This window comes from Bos mutus, chromosome 14 (assembly GCF_027580195.1).
Source record: "Bos mutus isolate GX-2022 chromosome 14, NWIPB_WYAK_1.1, whole genome shotgun sequence".
Classification (NCBI taxonomy): domain Eukaryota; kingdom Metazoa; phylum Chordata; class Mammalia; order Artiodactyla; family Bovidae; genus Bos; species Bos mutus.
In genome coordinates, this window is record NC_091630.1 from 61,075,824 (window position 1) to 61,091,490 (window position 15,667).

General features: G+C 41.5%; 1 protein-coding gene across 5 annotated transcripts in view; it reads left to right on the top strand.

Moving 5' to 3' along the window:
• The window catches only part of PCMTD1 (protein-L-isoaspartate (D-aspartate) O-methyltransferase domain containing 1), a 49,864-nt gene that overhangs the window by 1,790 nt on the left and 32,407 nt on the right, over nucleotides 1-15,667 (top strand). For 3 of the 5 annotated variants that reach the window (XM_070382411.1, XM_070382415.1, XM_070382414.1), the window contains exon 2: nucleotides 12,188-12,270. The exons of the other annotated variants lie outside the window; for them this stretch is intronic. The gene's annotated coding sequence lies outside the window, so the exon portion shown is untranslated. The remainder of the gene's footprint in view (nucleotides 1-12,187; nucleotides 12,271-15,667) is intronic. 5 annotated transcript variants of the gene reach the window in all.

The window sequence follows — 15,667 nt, forward strand, 5'->3', positions numbered from 1 at the left end:
AATAGTTTCTTTTTTGTTTTTTTTAAGAGTACTTTTCAGAGTAAACTTAAATTCCATAGGGCCAGTTGAAAGCAAATTCTGTCACTCAAAGGAAAACTGGACTGTGTATGAGGAGGAGGTAGGATAGAAGGCCAGCGGCCCACAGGTTCGTGTTTCAGGCCGGTAGGAGGTAAACTCTTAAGTGGAAGGGTGACCCTAGCTGCTTACCATTCAGCAAGATAGAAAGCTAGGAAGTTAAGTTTTATAGTTCTGTGTGCAGACGCTGGAGGCTTTGGTGATTTAATCACTGCCCTGTGCTTATTGAAAATGTACAGCATGTTCATCTTGCCCTCCAGGGAGGACAACTTAGTAAGGGAATCATATGGAACCACTTGATTCTCAGCATATGTAGCCCGAGATCATAGGCCCAGCTGTGTAGCGTTTTATTATTTGGGAAGCTGTGTTCAGAAGGAATCAGAAACATCCATGGCATTTTTAGTTATCGTGGCTGGTAATAGAAGCACTCTTTCATGTATTTCTCACAACCTAGGTGGCATGCTGTCCATTCTATGGATTTTTAAACAGAGGCTCTCAAAGTCAACTGCTCAAAACCCTGTTACCTTTTTACTGGTAGTGGCTAAATTAGACTTGGGCATGCTTCATGCTCCACACATGCTGCCAAGATCATGTGGTTTGCTCTGCCGTGCTACCCCCCATTAGTGAAAATTACCTTACAAAATCACTGATCTCAGAGTTTCCTTCTCCTTTTTGGCTTGTAAATGTTCCTTAAGAGTAGAGACATGAATATAATTGTGTGCATTGAAAAATAATCTAAAGGATAGTTAGTGTGAATCTATAGTGATATCTTTTTAGATGAGGTTTCTGATGGAGTGTTATTAAAATATTGACTACCTTGGAGTGATGCTGTTAACCGGGAAGATGGGGATTGTGTTACTTTAGTCTTTGGTTACTCTACTAGATGCCGTGCTCATTTGGGCATCATAGTAAATTGTAGCTCTTACAGATACTTCTATTCTGTTCCTTAAAGACTAGTCTCATTTCGTTTAGAATTATGAACCCAGTTACACTCTTTGTAAACTAATATGATGAAAAGAATACAAAGAGGGCCCTAAAAAGATTGATTTCCATATTTATTTTGGTCTTGTAAAACTACATCGTGACTGGCAATTTAATAGCATCTATGTCTTAATGTTATGGTTATTAATCTGTTTTGGTTTTCCGGCATGTGTGAAAACTGGATTAAAGAAATATGGCAAATACTGAGGTTAAAGTGTGATAGTTGTAATATATATGTATTTGAGAAGAAACCCACGTATAGGAAAATATTTGAGCTTTTATTCTTGGCAGTTGTTAAAGGATGTAATTAGATGCACATTTAAGTGGCTAATCTGCCATCGCTTGTCTCTTGGACGACTCATGCTGGATGTAAGTGGGTTTATAGCTGTGGGATGTAAACAACAGTGCAGCACCAGCAAGATGTCTTTAGGATACACTGGTACTCCCAGCCCTAGGAGAATGGAGAGTCCAATACTGTGTGTGCATATTCTCAGAAATTAGTAAGAGAGGTCTTATGACTGGTGGGTAGTAATAAAAAGTTTTCCAGTTTAGCCTAAAAAATCCTTTCCGTGGGGGGAATGCATTCATGAGTAGCCAGAAATCAATAAACTTTTACATCCTATGAATGGTAACGGTAGCATCAGCATCACCTAGAGTTTAAAATCTAGATGGGATTTAAAAGCTAAGTATAAAACAACTCTGGAATTGCCGAAAGGACCTGTTGCCTGACAACTTTGTTTCTAAGGAGAAGCTAGTTCAGATGCAAGATCTTGAAGCCAGAATTAGAGGGGAGAAAATCTGAGAGTTGGCCCTCAGTGTAGTTGGAGGGGAGTCAGCTATGTGGATGGAGGTCAAGGGAAATAAGAATGTGAAAGTTACAGTTCTGAGCTTAGAGATACTGAAAAAAAGTATGTCTGGGGGTTGAGTTGCAATAATTAACACTATGTGGTAACCTGCAGGCTCTTGTAAACCCATAATGACCACATTATCATGAGTCAGTTGAGTCTGTAATCTGAAGTGCAGTGAGCATCTGAGAACTGTGGGCTGTGAAGTACCCTGAGGCCCTTGTCTTCCCTGTTCTCCTGGCCAGCATCTCAGACTCCTGGGCCCCGTGGCCTTTGTTTTCTCACCTCACTGAGGTGCAGGCCACCTGAGAGGGCCTCCTCATCTCCCTTTGGGAGCTTTGTTTTCTCCCTTTTGGCCACCACAGGCCTCTTGTTCCCACTGTTCTTTCCCTCTTTGCGAGGCCCGAGTTCTGCATAGCTTCATTTTCTTTCCAAAGCTTCAGATTTGCCTTTAACTTGGTTTCCTTGAAAAACTCTTTTAAGTGGCTGTCATTTTGTTATCTTGAATCAAATACATTCAGAGCTGAAGTGTTTTGTTTTCAGATTTAATTTTTTTTCTCCATTTACTTGTTTATATTAATCATCACGTTTTCTTAGTCATCTGGACTCAAAGGACATCTTTGATTCCTCACTTTACTTTTTTTAGAAATGATTTGTCATTTTATTGCACATTGTTCCTGATTCTCCTGTCTTGCATTTTCATGGCGGTGAAACAGTTTTAATCCCTTTGCTTCAGCTGTCGTTAACAGGAGACAACCATAATCTCCAAGTTTGTGCCATCCATCATGCATACTGCTATCAAGTTAACTGTCCTAAATGCAACCCTGATCATTTTTTTCCCTGCATGGGAACAAAGCAGAGCTCCAAATTTACTGTTTCTTCTGACAAAAGTCACTGTGCTGGCATGCTTTGTCTCATTTGGTCCTCATGATAGTTTATGTCTTTATGTCTTAGGTACTATTGTGTCTTAAGTACTTTATGTCTTAGGTACTATTGTGCCACTTTACAGGGAAAGAATTTGAGACTTCGTGAACCTGAAGGAGTTTCTAATAGGTAGAAGACCTGGAGTTTGAATTCCCAGCCTGTCTTCCAGTTCTGTGTTCTTGAAGAGTTCTGTACCTCCACCCAGTGGCTTTTGATCAACTCTGGGATACAGTCCCTGTTCTTCACCTTTGCCTTTCAAAAGTGCCTTACCTGGACCCAGCACTCCTTCTCACATTTGTTTCTTGTTTTATTCAAGCTTTTGGTTTCTTATACATTTTCATTCAGGATTTACGCCCTTTCCCATGTCTGCTTTTCAAGGAGGTCCCTGTGCAGAAAGGCTAGCTGATGGGCTGTATTTCCTTAGGGCTCCTGTTCCCTGTCTGCTAGCGAGGTCTTTTTTCATTCATATAGTTGTTAACCTCGTGATGAGAACCTTATACTCTGAATTTTGAGTACTCTAACAGTTGTAATTGGATTATAAAATGTTAGAAAGCAGAAAATGTATTGTAGACGCTTAGGAGATGTGTGTGAATGAAAATGATCTCTGGTCACCTGCCCCATTAATGGTAATTTAAGTAGTTTTTTATTTTAATTGGTAGATGACACAGTAGTTTAATGGAGTTTTTAATTTTGTGTATGTAACAAAACCGGATTTCCTTATTGTAGGCTATCAAATGAGTTAAAATTTCAGACTCATTTCTAGGTAATTGTGATAAGTAATTTGTAAAACTACTTATAAGTGTTTTTTTACATGCACATGTCTAACCTTGAATTTATCATGGTTAATGATTACCATGCAGAGGTTAAAATTTTATATTTCTCTATATTGCCTTTCGGAGAAGGAAATGGCAACCCACTCTGGTATTCTTGCCTGGAGAAATCCATGGACAGAGGAGCCTGGCGGGCTACAGTCCATGGAGTCACAAACAGTCTTACATGACTGAGCAACTAAACAACAACAACATATTGCCTTTGCATCTTGTATTACAATTTAAGTATTACATTACTGTAAGTACTATATTAATGTAAGTATTTTATTAAGTAATTTGTTTTTGCTTTGCTATATAAAAATATAATCCTTTCTGGTAGAAGTTGAGAATGTAGGCTATCTCAGTGATGGCATTGGAGTTTAATAAAAGTGTTTATAGAAGTTTATTAGAAAAGTGTTTAAATAATAAAAGTGTTATTCTCAGACTAATCAGTTTGTCAGTCTTCCAGCTCTCAACTTTATAAAGGATAAAAATAATCATAAATACTTCTCTGAAAATAAAAGTTTTAATCAAGTTTATAGTAATTGATTTTAAAAACATATAGTCACATGGGTCAAGGTATAAGTGTTATAAAAAGTTTATAGACTGAAAGTGACTCCTCTTCCACCTCACATTTTCCCTACTGAGAGGTAGTCACTTATCTTTGGAATGATATAGAAGAAGCAGTTTGTTTGTTTATAAGTATATTTGAATAAATATTTTTCTTTCAAGTTATGATAAAGTATAATGTATTGCAAATAGTTTCACTTGCATTTTTCACTCAGTGTATCTCTGATATTCCATAACAGTAGATAAAGAATGTCTTCATTCTTTAAAATTTTTTTGCAGCCTCAAAGGATCAGCTGTATATCACTACATACATAGACTATATATATATATATATAATCATTTATTTAACCATATTCCCTACTGATGGACATTTAGATTGTTTCACATTCTTTACTGTTACACACATCCATTGAAGCAACTGTTTGAAGGAAGAGAAATAAAAACTGGAAGATCTTTCTAGAGAAAAATAAAATTTGAAAGCTAAAATGGCTGTTTCTTGGTGGAGAATCAGATGGATGCCTTTTGAGGCTGCTGATGAAGGGTGAGTGAATGGAGAGAAGAAGGGGACCATGTGAGGATTCTGGGAGCTGTTGACAACCTAATGGGAAGAGGGGGGACGGCAGTGGTGAATGGCAGCAGCTTCCGGGACCAATTGTCTGCTCTGGACGAGGCCTGCTATGCCTGTATTTACAAGTTCTGTGCTCAGAAATGATTCTTGATATCTGGAAAATCATCTCTGGGACTGTGGCCTATAGTAGTATATCTAACATAGGCAACCTTTTCAGGGAATGGAATAAGGTATCTGGGTGTTTTCTGGAAGGAAATGTCACGGCCAACAACACAATATATTTTATGAGGTCATTAACTTTTTTACTGTAATATTGTGTGTTCAGAGATAAGATTTAAAGTACTGAAATAAATGAAGTTAAACAAATTCCTCCTTCAGCAAACCTCTGCCATCCACAGCCTGTTCCTCATGGGTTGTTTGGGTAATAATGATGGCTTTTTAACAGTGTGGTGTGAGTCTTTTCAGAGTTTATGTATAAACAAAAATAACATTCATGCATCTTAGACATGTCAGTCAGAATCCTACTGAATAGCAAGTAATGATAAGACTAATGAAGGTCAGAATTGTATGGTTTAACAAGTAAGTGACGGTGTGTACCAGGTAAACAGTGAGTGCTCCTCGATTCCTTCAGACCAAGGGCGCTCTGAGTGCAGAGTGGCGGTGTACAGCGTGTCTCAGCTGCTGAAGTGGTGCAGCTGTTCTGCCAGCTCACTCCTAACTGGTCCAGGAAGGTTTCCCAGGCTGTGCTTCATCCGTGGTGGTGTAGTGGTGGTGTATTTAGTAAGCATGGCTTACTAAATAGGGTTACTGAACAGGATAATAAAAGGTCATTTGTTTTTGTTCATCCATGGACCCCCGCCACATATAATAGCTATACCAATTCACTGTAGAAAGACTAGAAGATATGGATAAAAAAGAAATAGATCATTGGGAATGCAATCATTGGGATGGTGTCTCCTTTAGTTAATTCTCAGAGATTTCTGTATTAATGAGAACACCAGCTAGAAGAGCCCAGCTTTATAAACCCTGCTGTCAAATAAGATAGATATATTTACTTGGTGATAGAAGCATGGAAATTGTGATCACTTGAATTTTCTCTGACCTGCACGCTCTGCCAGGTAACCAGGACTGTGGCAAGGCCTCGGCTCAGCCATCAGGTTGTTTGTGCACATGGTTGAGTGCTGAGTGGTGTAGCTGTTGTGAGGGAGCCCAATGTGTCAGTGGGTGTCGGTACCCTCCTCTATTGCTGCTCCTGTGTTAATAGTTCAGAGCTCTTACTCTGATAACAAATCATTGTATTTTTGTAATCCATCTTTAAAATACTGGATCTTTAAGTGCCTTAGAGATATTTACAAATGCCATAGCTCAAAAACAAAACAAAAAAAAAACCACAAAAAAACACCCACACAAGTGAACCTTTCTTTGTCAGACAGTTTTGAGAAGGAGGGTGTATTTTATCACCCTCCTTAGTCTCCTGTTTGCATTGTAGTCTCTTGATGACTAGAATAGATTTTTAAATTCATGGTCAGTCATCTCGATACTCAAATATAAGAGCAAGTTTTGGAATACATGAAGGTAGTTACTACAGTTTTACTTTTAAGAAAAAGCCTGGCAGTGCTCTGTAGTGATTTAACATATATTGTAAAAGAATACATTGTGAAAGAATTACTTTAAATACTTCTGAACCATTTTAATGGTTTAATGGACTTGACTTTTTTCCTGCAAATAGAGTGATTTTGAACCTTTATTCTTTTTTGAACCGCAGAAATTAGAAATGGAAAAAGAAAGATTTAGGCTTTTCTACAGTAATTTATATAAATATCTATATTGTAACTGTTCCTGAAATTGGTTTGGTTCTGAAGGAAAGGGAGGGAAGTCACCATGGTCCTAAACTAGCTGAGTTACCTCACTGTTGGTGGCAAAAAAGCTTTCTGCAGGCTTTCTTCTTATTAAGGAATTGTTCAGTTGTCACTTTATTTTAATAACCCCTGGTTTTATTGTGCCTGCATGGTACATTTTATATGTATGTGGTCCACACCTGCACACAGACGTGTGCCTGAATGCCCTGTTTTCACAGATACCATTCCCTGTGCTGCCTCAGGAAGTCTCACAGCTATGTGGCTGATGCTCCTGCAAGCTGTGCAGTGCGTGCGTGCTCACTCAGTCGTGTCTGACTCTTTGCAACCCCTTGGACTGTAGCCCATTAGGCTCCTCTGCCCATGGGATTCGCCAGGCGAAAATACTGGAGAGGGTTGCCATTTCCTTCTTCAAGGGATATTCCTGACCCAGGGGTTGAACCTGGGTCTCCTGCATCGCAGGCAGTTTCTTTACCACTGAGCCACCTGGAAACCATATCTGGGAGCTGTGCAATATGAGATGCTAATATTTTGGTGCTTTAACATTTTCACACTTTCATGTAAGTATTTAATCTTTCCAACAGCCTTGTCAAAGAGGATCTTGTCTGGCGAGTATCACTAGTCTCATTTTTATAGATGCAGGAATTGAGACTCAGAGTTACTTCCTTGTCCTGAGTCTTGTTTTCTTTCCTGTGAAATGATCTGCAGTCTTCAAGAACAAAGGGCTTGATGTAAGAATAGATCTTGAACTCCAAGCCTTTTCTCTCTCCTAAGCAAGTTGGGTAACCCCTTTCCTTGGAAGTAATGCTGTTACATAGAGTTTTGAGTTAACGTACATAAAAATGCTAAAGCTTAATACACAGTAAGTGCTCAGCTAATGACAGTTGCGCTAATGATAAAGATAATAATGTTTTAGGAGTCATATACTACTTTTCAAAGATTATGGAACCTCACGCGGTGGCTCAGTGGTAAAGAACCACCTGCCAATGCAGGAGACATGGGTTCAATCCCTGGGTTGGGAAGATCCCCTGGAGTAGGAATTTCCAGTATTCTTGCCTGGGAAATTCCATGGACAGAGGAGCCTGGTGGGCTACAGTTCATGGGGTCCCAAAGAGTTGGACATGACTTAGAAGCTAAACAGTAACAGGAGTCACATGCTATTCAGAGATTATGAGACCTTACATAGCAGTAGTGTCCATTTAAATGAGAGGCTAGGCCTGGGAGCAGTCTCACATCATCAGTATTGTGTGGGTGGAGTCAGAAGTGAAAGGAGAGAGAGCCTTGGAGGAGCCAGGAGAGCGGTGGTTCTGGAGCCACATCAGGTCTACATGGTCATGTGTAAAATAGCAAATTTGAGTCATCTGGTCAACAAGAAACGAGAAATTCCTACAGCGAAAGGGAAAGACAGAATTCTACACTGTGGAGCATGTGTCCTGCATGCGTTAGTCCCTGAGGTGTTCCTAACATACTGTTGTCACTGATGTTTTTGGTAATGATCTGGGACCATCAAGAAATGTTGACTTATATTGGATATTTTCAAAGATTGTGGAACTGTCACACCGTAGGAAGACTTTGATCAATTTATTTTACTCTTTGAAGCTTAAAGAACTATCTTTCAGTTATCTGTAGCATTAGTTCTTTTGGCTGTCTGTGGTGTTAGAGAAAATGAATTTTACTAAATTTGAATATGTACATTTTATTTGATTCTTAATAAAATAAAGAGTATAGTTGATAGTAAGGTTCATGGTCAGTGTTAAAGGTAAACGCCAGGAGTTTAGACCTTCATAAATATGTTTGATTCTGGGCCTTTTTCTCACTTAGTTCAAAGCTTATTTATAAAGTTCGGTGTCTGCTTGCTTCTTTTTATATACATTAATCGCTCTGTTGTGCAGAGTGTTATTAAAATCAAGTCCTGCTCCTAATTGTCTTAATATCCTTTTTGCTTACGCATCTTTCCATTCATTTTTAGTGGTAACACACAAAGCACCACCTGCAGGGCAGTGTGTTCTTAAAAGCGTGCTCCCTCTTGCGGCCAACCTGGGTCATACTGCATTCAAGTTGGACAGTTTTGAATCTGCTGCAAATATCCTGAAAGGTACCAGCAACTGAGAAAAGGTGCCAACTCTCACATATGGGGTCTTACTCATGCTGCCCTTACTTTCTGTCAGCACTCAGAATCTGTGTAGTGGCTTCCCACTGTCCTAAAAGCAAGGTCAGGAATGAAGCAGATTGGTGCCCTAAGTGGTTTTAAGCTTGAGCACAGTTTTTCCCAATGGTATAATATATTAGGAATGCTAAAGTTTTTTTTGTGATAATGCTCAAGGCTTAGGGCTGGGCATACATTGTCTTTTATAAGAAAAAAATGATACATGGGTTAAGAATAACCAAAGCAAAACATTGATGGTTTTATTTGTTGTAGTATTTACAGTTAGTACATCAAGTGGAATTTCAGGGTCACCTTTAAAGTCCTCGTGCAGTTATTGTGTGGTATAGTTGTTATTGTTGCAGAGGGCTTTAGATTGTCTTCACATGATCATGCCTTATACTTAAGTGAATTCCAAGTTCTGTAAAGGAACATGAGCAAATCTCTTGCCACTGATTATACTGTGATCTCTTGTTTCTTTTCCTGTGTCTTGGGTGAGTAATAGGTGGGAATGGATTCAGTCCCCAAGTGTACAGATTTAATTCCCCATGGATCAGCATTCTACTATAGAGTTTGGGTGGTATGGCAGACAGGTAATGCCTCCTTCCCCAAGATGTTCTTATGTTAATTCCTGAGCCCTGTCACAATGTATTGGTCATCCTGTATGGCCAAGGGGAATTAAGGTTGCTGATTAGCTGACTTTAAGATGGGGAGAGTATCCTATATTACTCTGATGGGTCCAGTGTAATCACAGGGTTCCTTAAAAGTGGAAGGAGGAGGCACAGTGAGCACTCAGCCTGATGGGGCTGCTTGGAAGACAGTGGAAAGGGCCATAAGCCAAAGAAAGCAGGCAGACAGCAGAGAAGTTGTTGTGGTGCCTCCTTGATCAAGTCACCAGCAATCTGCTCTCTGGGGTACCAGGCAGAGATGTTCACTGAGAGCTGTTTCACCAGAGGCCGCTTTCCACCAGATGCCCATGGGGGCTGCTGAGGGAACTGGGTGCAGGGACCCCCGCTGAGCTGGGGAGCCTGCCAAGAGATGACCAGACTGTCCAAGGTCAGGAGTCCGCAAGAGGAGTGAGGCAGAAAGTTAGGGTGAGGAGCGGAGAGGAACAGGAGAGCGTGAGAAGGAAGCATTATTTGTGGGGCCTGTTTGGTTTGGGAAGAGAGTGGTCCTGACAGGTGTCAGCAAACTGACCCATGGGTTAAACTGGGCCAGCAGTTACGTGTAGCCTGCAAACTAAGAATCATGTTTACATTTTTAAATGGTTGGAAAAAAAAAACAGAAAAAGAGTAATATTTTATGATGTGAAAATTGTATGTAATCAGGTTTCAAGTGTCCATAAATCAACCTTCTGGAACACAGCCACCCTGTTTAACTTACAAGCTGGTTGTGGCTGCTTTGCTCTGGAAGCACAGTTCAGAAGCTGTGATGGAAACCGTGGCCTGCAAATCCTAAAATATGTGCAGACTGACCTTTTATAGGAGTTCAAGGCCTGAAGGTTAAGTACAGTGGTGGAAGGGTCAGTGATTCGATACAAAACATGCTTGGAGAATGAGATGAGGACCTGGAGGGGCAGTGGGAGCAGCTCCTCAGAGATTCCGACAGTGCAGTTGTTGGGGCTTTGGAGTTTGAACAGTTGTGAGGGTGCCCAGGATGATGGTTAGGTCTGGCAACAGAGGACCTGCAGCTCAGATGCCAGAGTCCTTGCTGATGACGGGGCCTGGACCCTGAGGGCCCTCAGTGTGGATGGGGAGGTCGACAGAGTGAAAAGCAGTCATTGCCAATCTTCTAGGCCTTCATAAACAAGGTGTGTGTGTGTGTGTGTGTACACATAAATACTGTAAACTCATATCATGTGTTCACATTGATTCCTCCAGTTCCATCCAGCTCACCAGATATACCCTCATGGTGTGTATGTTGAGAACTTTATATGTAGCTCATTGTTTACTCTTCACAACTTGATGATGTGGTTATTTTTCCCATTTTATAGACAGGGAAACTGAAGACCACAGGTTAAACAATTGGCCTGAGACGCATGGTCAGTAAATGACATCAGATGCTTTGTTTCCCTCTGATGTGATCTTTCTTTGGAACCAAAAGTCCAAAAGGCAGGAAGAGGAGGAAATGAGAGGTTGAGGAGAGGGAAGGAGAGCTGAATTGAACATCTTTTCAGCTAAGAGAATGGGAAGTTCTTCTGAGTGAGGGGTCAAGAACCTGTGGGCCGGCTGTTGTGTTTCAGAAAGGTTCATGGCTTGATAGACTGGATTTGAGTTGTGGCTCAGCCCCTGCCATCTGTGAGCTTGTCTCGTGGTCTCTGAGCTCTGTCCTCCTCAGTAAAATAAAATTGGTGCCTCTTCATAGGTATGCTGAAGATATAAACTCCAGTGCTTAGTAGGTAGTAGGTGCATAGGAAATTGCCCATGTGTATGTTACCACTGCTAAAACAAGGGTAGGGTTTGTATTACCATTGATGTAAAGTTAAGTGAATGTTCTCAGCAGTGTTTGGCATGGAGTAGTGAAGCCTAGCTTATCCTCTTCTTTTTCTATATTCCCTGAAACCTATTTGTCATGATTGAAAAAGGATTTCCCCTGTGCGGTTGCCTCCGTACTCGAAGCAACCTTGGTCCATAGCTCCCATGACAAGATCCTTGAGGGCCCAAAAAAGAAAGGTCCTTTGTTCATGCCCTCAGATAGTGTGTTCTGCTTTGTGTGGGTCACTCATCTTCTTCCCCCAAAGCTGGGAGCTCTCTGTCCCCACCTCTGCAGAGAGAGGAGCACACAGGAGCTGCCATTGGCTGCTTGCCACTGAGCCAGGAGGAGAGGGAGGAGTCATTGTTCAGTCTGTTCTCTTCCCCTTTCACGGCATCTGTCTGCCATCTGCTTGCTTCCCACCTCCTTTGACTTGTCTTTAACCTTCTGTAAAACATCCCTGAGCTGCCTGAAAGACATCATAATATTAAACTGCGTCACCAGTAGTTCTTCCCCTCAACCCAAATACATTCCAGTCGCAGATCTGATTTTGAAAGAATAGCAAGCAACCTTTGGAGCACTTACAAATCATGTCAGGTGAGCTTCTGTGAATGTGCCCTCTGTTCTTCCATGCCAGACACATCCTAGAGAGAAAAGGCTGTGGGGTGAGATGTGTTCTAGGAGTATAGGCGACTGCTTCCTTAAACTATTCAGTCCTTTATTCTACATTTTGTCCCTTTCTGCCTTCATCCTTTCTTCTTGTTCTCAGAGTCCTTATTTTGCTTTTATGTTTAATGTAGGACTTGAACACCCCTAAAACTTTTTTTCTGTGTTACAGAAAATGGCAGAAGGGAAGCAGAAAAAATTGTGATTGAAGTAACAGAAACGCTGAGACAAGAATACTCATTCCTAGATAACTAAAACTCAGTTGTGTTCAAATGCAGGTTTAACCGATGCCCAACTAGCAGAGAAGTCAGAGCCCTGGGGAACCTTAGGAATCAGAGAATTTAGCCTCTTCATTTCACAGGTGAGGAAATGATGTCCTGGAGGGATACCTAGAGCCATACAGCAAAGTTGTCACTGGGGTCAAGGCTGGACCTTGGTCTCTTAACTTGTGTTTGGTACTTTGCATGATTGAGATGGAATTACCTCAGAATTAAATGGCAAACACATCCCATGATGTACTGCTGTAATGGGTTTTTAAACTACTGTTTTCTTTACTCATAAATGAACTGTATTTCAAGTTAGGGGATTATGGTTGAATTATCAAAATATTCACTACAGATTTAACTTGCAGACTCTTCATATGTACATTGATTCTGATCAATTTACAATCTCTTGCTCCATAGTCAGGGGATTGGCTACTTGGATGCATCTATCTGGTGGCATATCATGGCCTTGGATTTTGCAAGTATTTTTGATGGCATGAGTAAATAATTAAGACGTATCAAGTGAAAGTCTGAAATATATATATATATACAGTATAATATTAACATTGTGTTAAAAAAAAACAAGAATATTCATGCCTAGAGAGTAAATAATAGTGGCTCTTTGAAGGTTAGGATTATCAGTAATCTTTATTTTACTTGGTTTTCAAGTTTTCTGTGAATTTGTATACTACTATTATAATCAAATCAGTGAATATTATAAAATGGAATTTATAATAATTATGCATATAATTTATATGTAATATAGGATTCATTTTTCACTTTTTTCAGAAAAATGTATATGATAAATGACATCTTTGAAGCTCTGTGATGTAAATTATTTATATTATGACCTTTTTCTGTTCCTTGATTTTTCTGCTGTATACTTTTATTTAGTGTATTTTTATTCCTTAGGAAATTATTGTCCGTGTGTCTCTATTGTACTTCATCTGGTCTAAATAAATCAATACTGCTCTCTTTATTTTTACCTTGTCAGTTTTGTTCACATAACGCATGCACACAGTTGAGAAGGTTAAGTGATACTACAGGCCTTGACGACAGCACAGCAGCTCCCGGCTCCACCTGTCCCTACTCAGGAGACTGACACCAGAGGGGATGGGACGGCATGGAGCCGCCACAGAGCACGGGAATGCTGCCTCCACGGTGCACACTGAGATACTTGTGCAGCGTAGACAGCTCTTACTCTCCATTGCAGATAAAGGGTTAGCTCCCATTCCCCTTGATATCTCTACTCTCATTCGCCCCGGGTGGTTAAACGACTATTCAGATTAAATAAGGAATTATGTTTGCACTGGTGCTACTATGTAAATACTAAATATTGTCTTCCACAGACCAAATAACGAGTTCCCATTCTAAAGGTCCTTTTGTTTTCTGGTGGGTATTGGTTTTCCCTTAACATCCTGTTTTAGTCCCTCAGTGTGCCCTGTCTGTCTCTGAGCCTTCCCTGGCAGTCTGAGGCCCAGGCTCTGTGTCCTGGGGCCTGCCAGCTTGCCTAGATCCCGGGTTCTTCTGGCCTCAGCAGCACTGCTGTCTTCCCCAGGCTCAGCTCTGCGGTGCTGTGTATAGTGCCTTGAGTGGGCATGTGGCCCCCATCTCTTCTACATCCCGACACCTTTCCTTCCTTCTGCTGTCTGTGCTTCTCCAGGCAACTCTTCTGATTCTTCATTCCACCTGTATCTGGGCTGGGTGCCCTGTAACATCCTTGTGTAACTTCTGTGCTCATCTCATTTTGGAATTGTTTATGCCAGTTGTTTTCCACATGTGGTCTGGAGTCCTTGAGGTCTTCTGAGAGCTTTTTAAGGGCCTGAGAAGTCTGTCCTGGGTTTTCTACTGTAACCTCTGAAAACACCTACTGTTCTGCAAAGCAACTGGGCTTGTGGGAAGCACAGCTTTGGGTGTAACATTCAAAGCCTGTGCAGCCAGCTGTACCAGCAGAAACAACAATCTCAATAAAATTTCTAGTGCAGCTAAGTCTCTGCTGGGGTCTGTACCTGGCTTTAGTCAATCAGTCCTCCACAGTCGTAACCCCAGTGATCATGGTCCTGCTTTAACCGTGCTTTGACATTTTGACATTTGACCTGCTTTGACATTCAGGCCCTGAATATCATTTTACGTGGAGACAGATGTCATTTTTATTTATTAAAATTAAAAAATCTGAACCTGGTTATAGCCTTCATTAGTCTGTTTTACAGAGAAGGCAATGGCACCCCACTCCAATACTCTTGCCTGGAAAATCCCATGGACAGAGGAGCCTGTTGGGCTGCAGTCCATGGGGTCGCTAAGAGTCAGACATGACTGAGCGACTTCACTTTCACTTTTCACTTGCATGCACTGGAGAAGGAAATGGCAACCCACTCCAGTGTTCTTGCCTGGAGAATCCCAGGGACGGGGGAGCCTGGTGGGCTGCCGTCTATGGGGTCGCACAGAGTCGGACACGACTGAAGTGACTTAGCAGCAGCAGCAGTCTGTTTTAATTCATGGAAAATGTCTTAGTGTTTTTTCATCTGTATGCACAGTCCCCCGGATCACTTGAAGACACTGTCTCATTGTCTTACAGGAAGGTACTCTATTCTCAGCTTTTTGTTGCAAGTTTTCATAAGCTGCCGAGGTGTGGCTCTAAAGTGTGGAAGCTTGTCCCTTCCTGTCACTTCAGAACATGCACATATATTGTGACCACCACACCTTCATCTTTATCTCCATGTCATTACTCTGTTGACTGTGAGCTCATTTGTGTGTTGGGATTCTCTGGTGGCTCAAACAGTAAAGAATCTGCCTGCAATGCAGGAGACCTAGGTTCAATCCCTGGGTTGGGAAGATCCCCGGGAAAAGGAAATGGCAACCTACTTCAGTATTCTTGCCCGAAGAATTCCATGAACAGAAGAGCCTGGCGGGCTACAGTCCACAGAGACAGTCCACAGGCAAAGAGTTGGACATGACTGAGCAACTAAGTAACTTTCATTTGTGTTAAAGAAACATGCATCCTAGCAGGTTGTACCTTATATTCCGGGAAGCCTTTCCTGACTTCCTCCTGCATTACCCTTTGAGCTTTCTGTTCAGATCTGTTTGTCTTTCCTACCAGACTAGAGGGAAAGGAGTCAGGGAAGTCTGCTTCCACAGGGTGTGGTGCACCTGGGTGACGAGGTCGTGTTCTCTAGCCTTCTGAGTGCCTGTGTCTAAGGCCTGTAGCGGTAGATCTGAAACACAGATGCCCTGCACTTTCTAAATGGAGATGTAATTTCCCGTGTTAATACTTGACTTACTGTCACCTGAAAGGGCTTCCCTAGTGGCTCAGACAGTAAAGTGTCTGCCTGCAGTGCTGGAGACCCGGGTTTGATCCCTGGCTCGGGAAGATGCCCTGCAGAAGGAAGTGGCACGCCACTCCAGTACTTGTGCCTGGAAAATCCCATGGACAGAGGACCTGGTAGGCTACCTTCCATGGAGTCGCGACGAGTCGGACATGACTGAGCGACTTAAGTT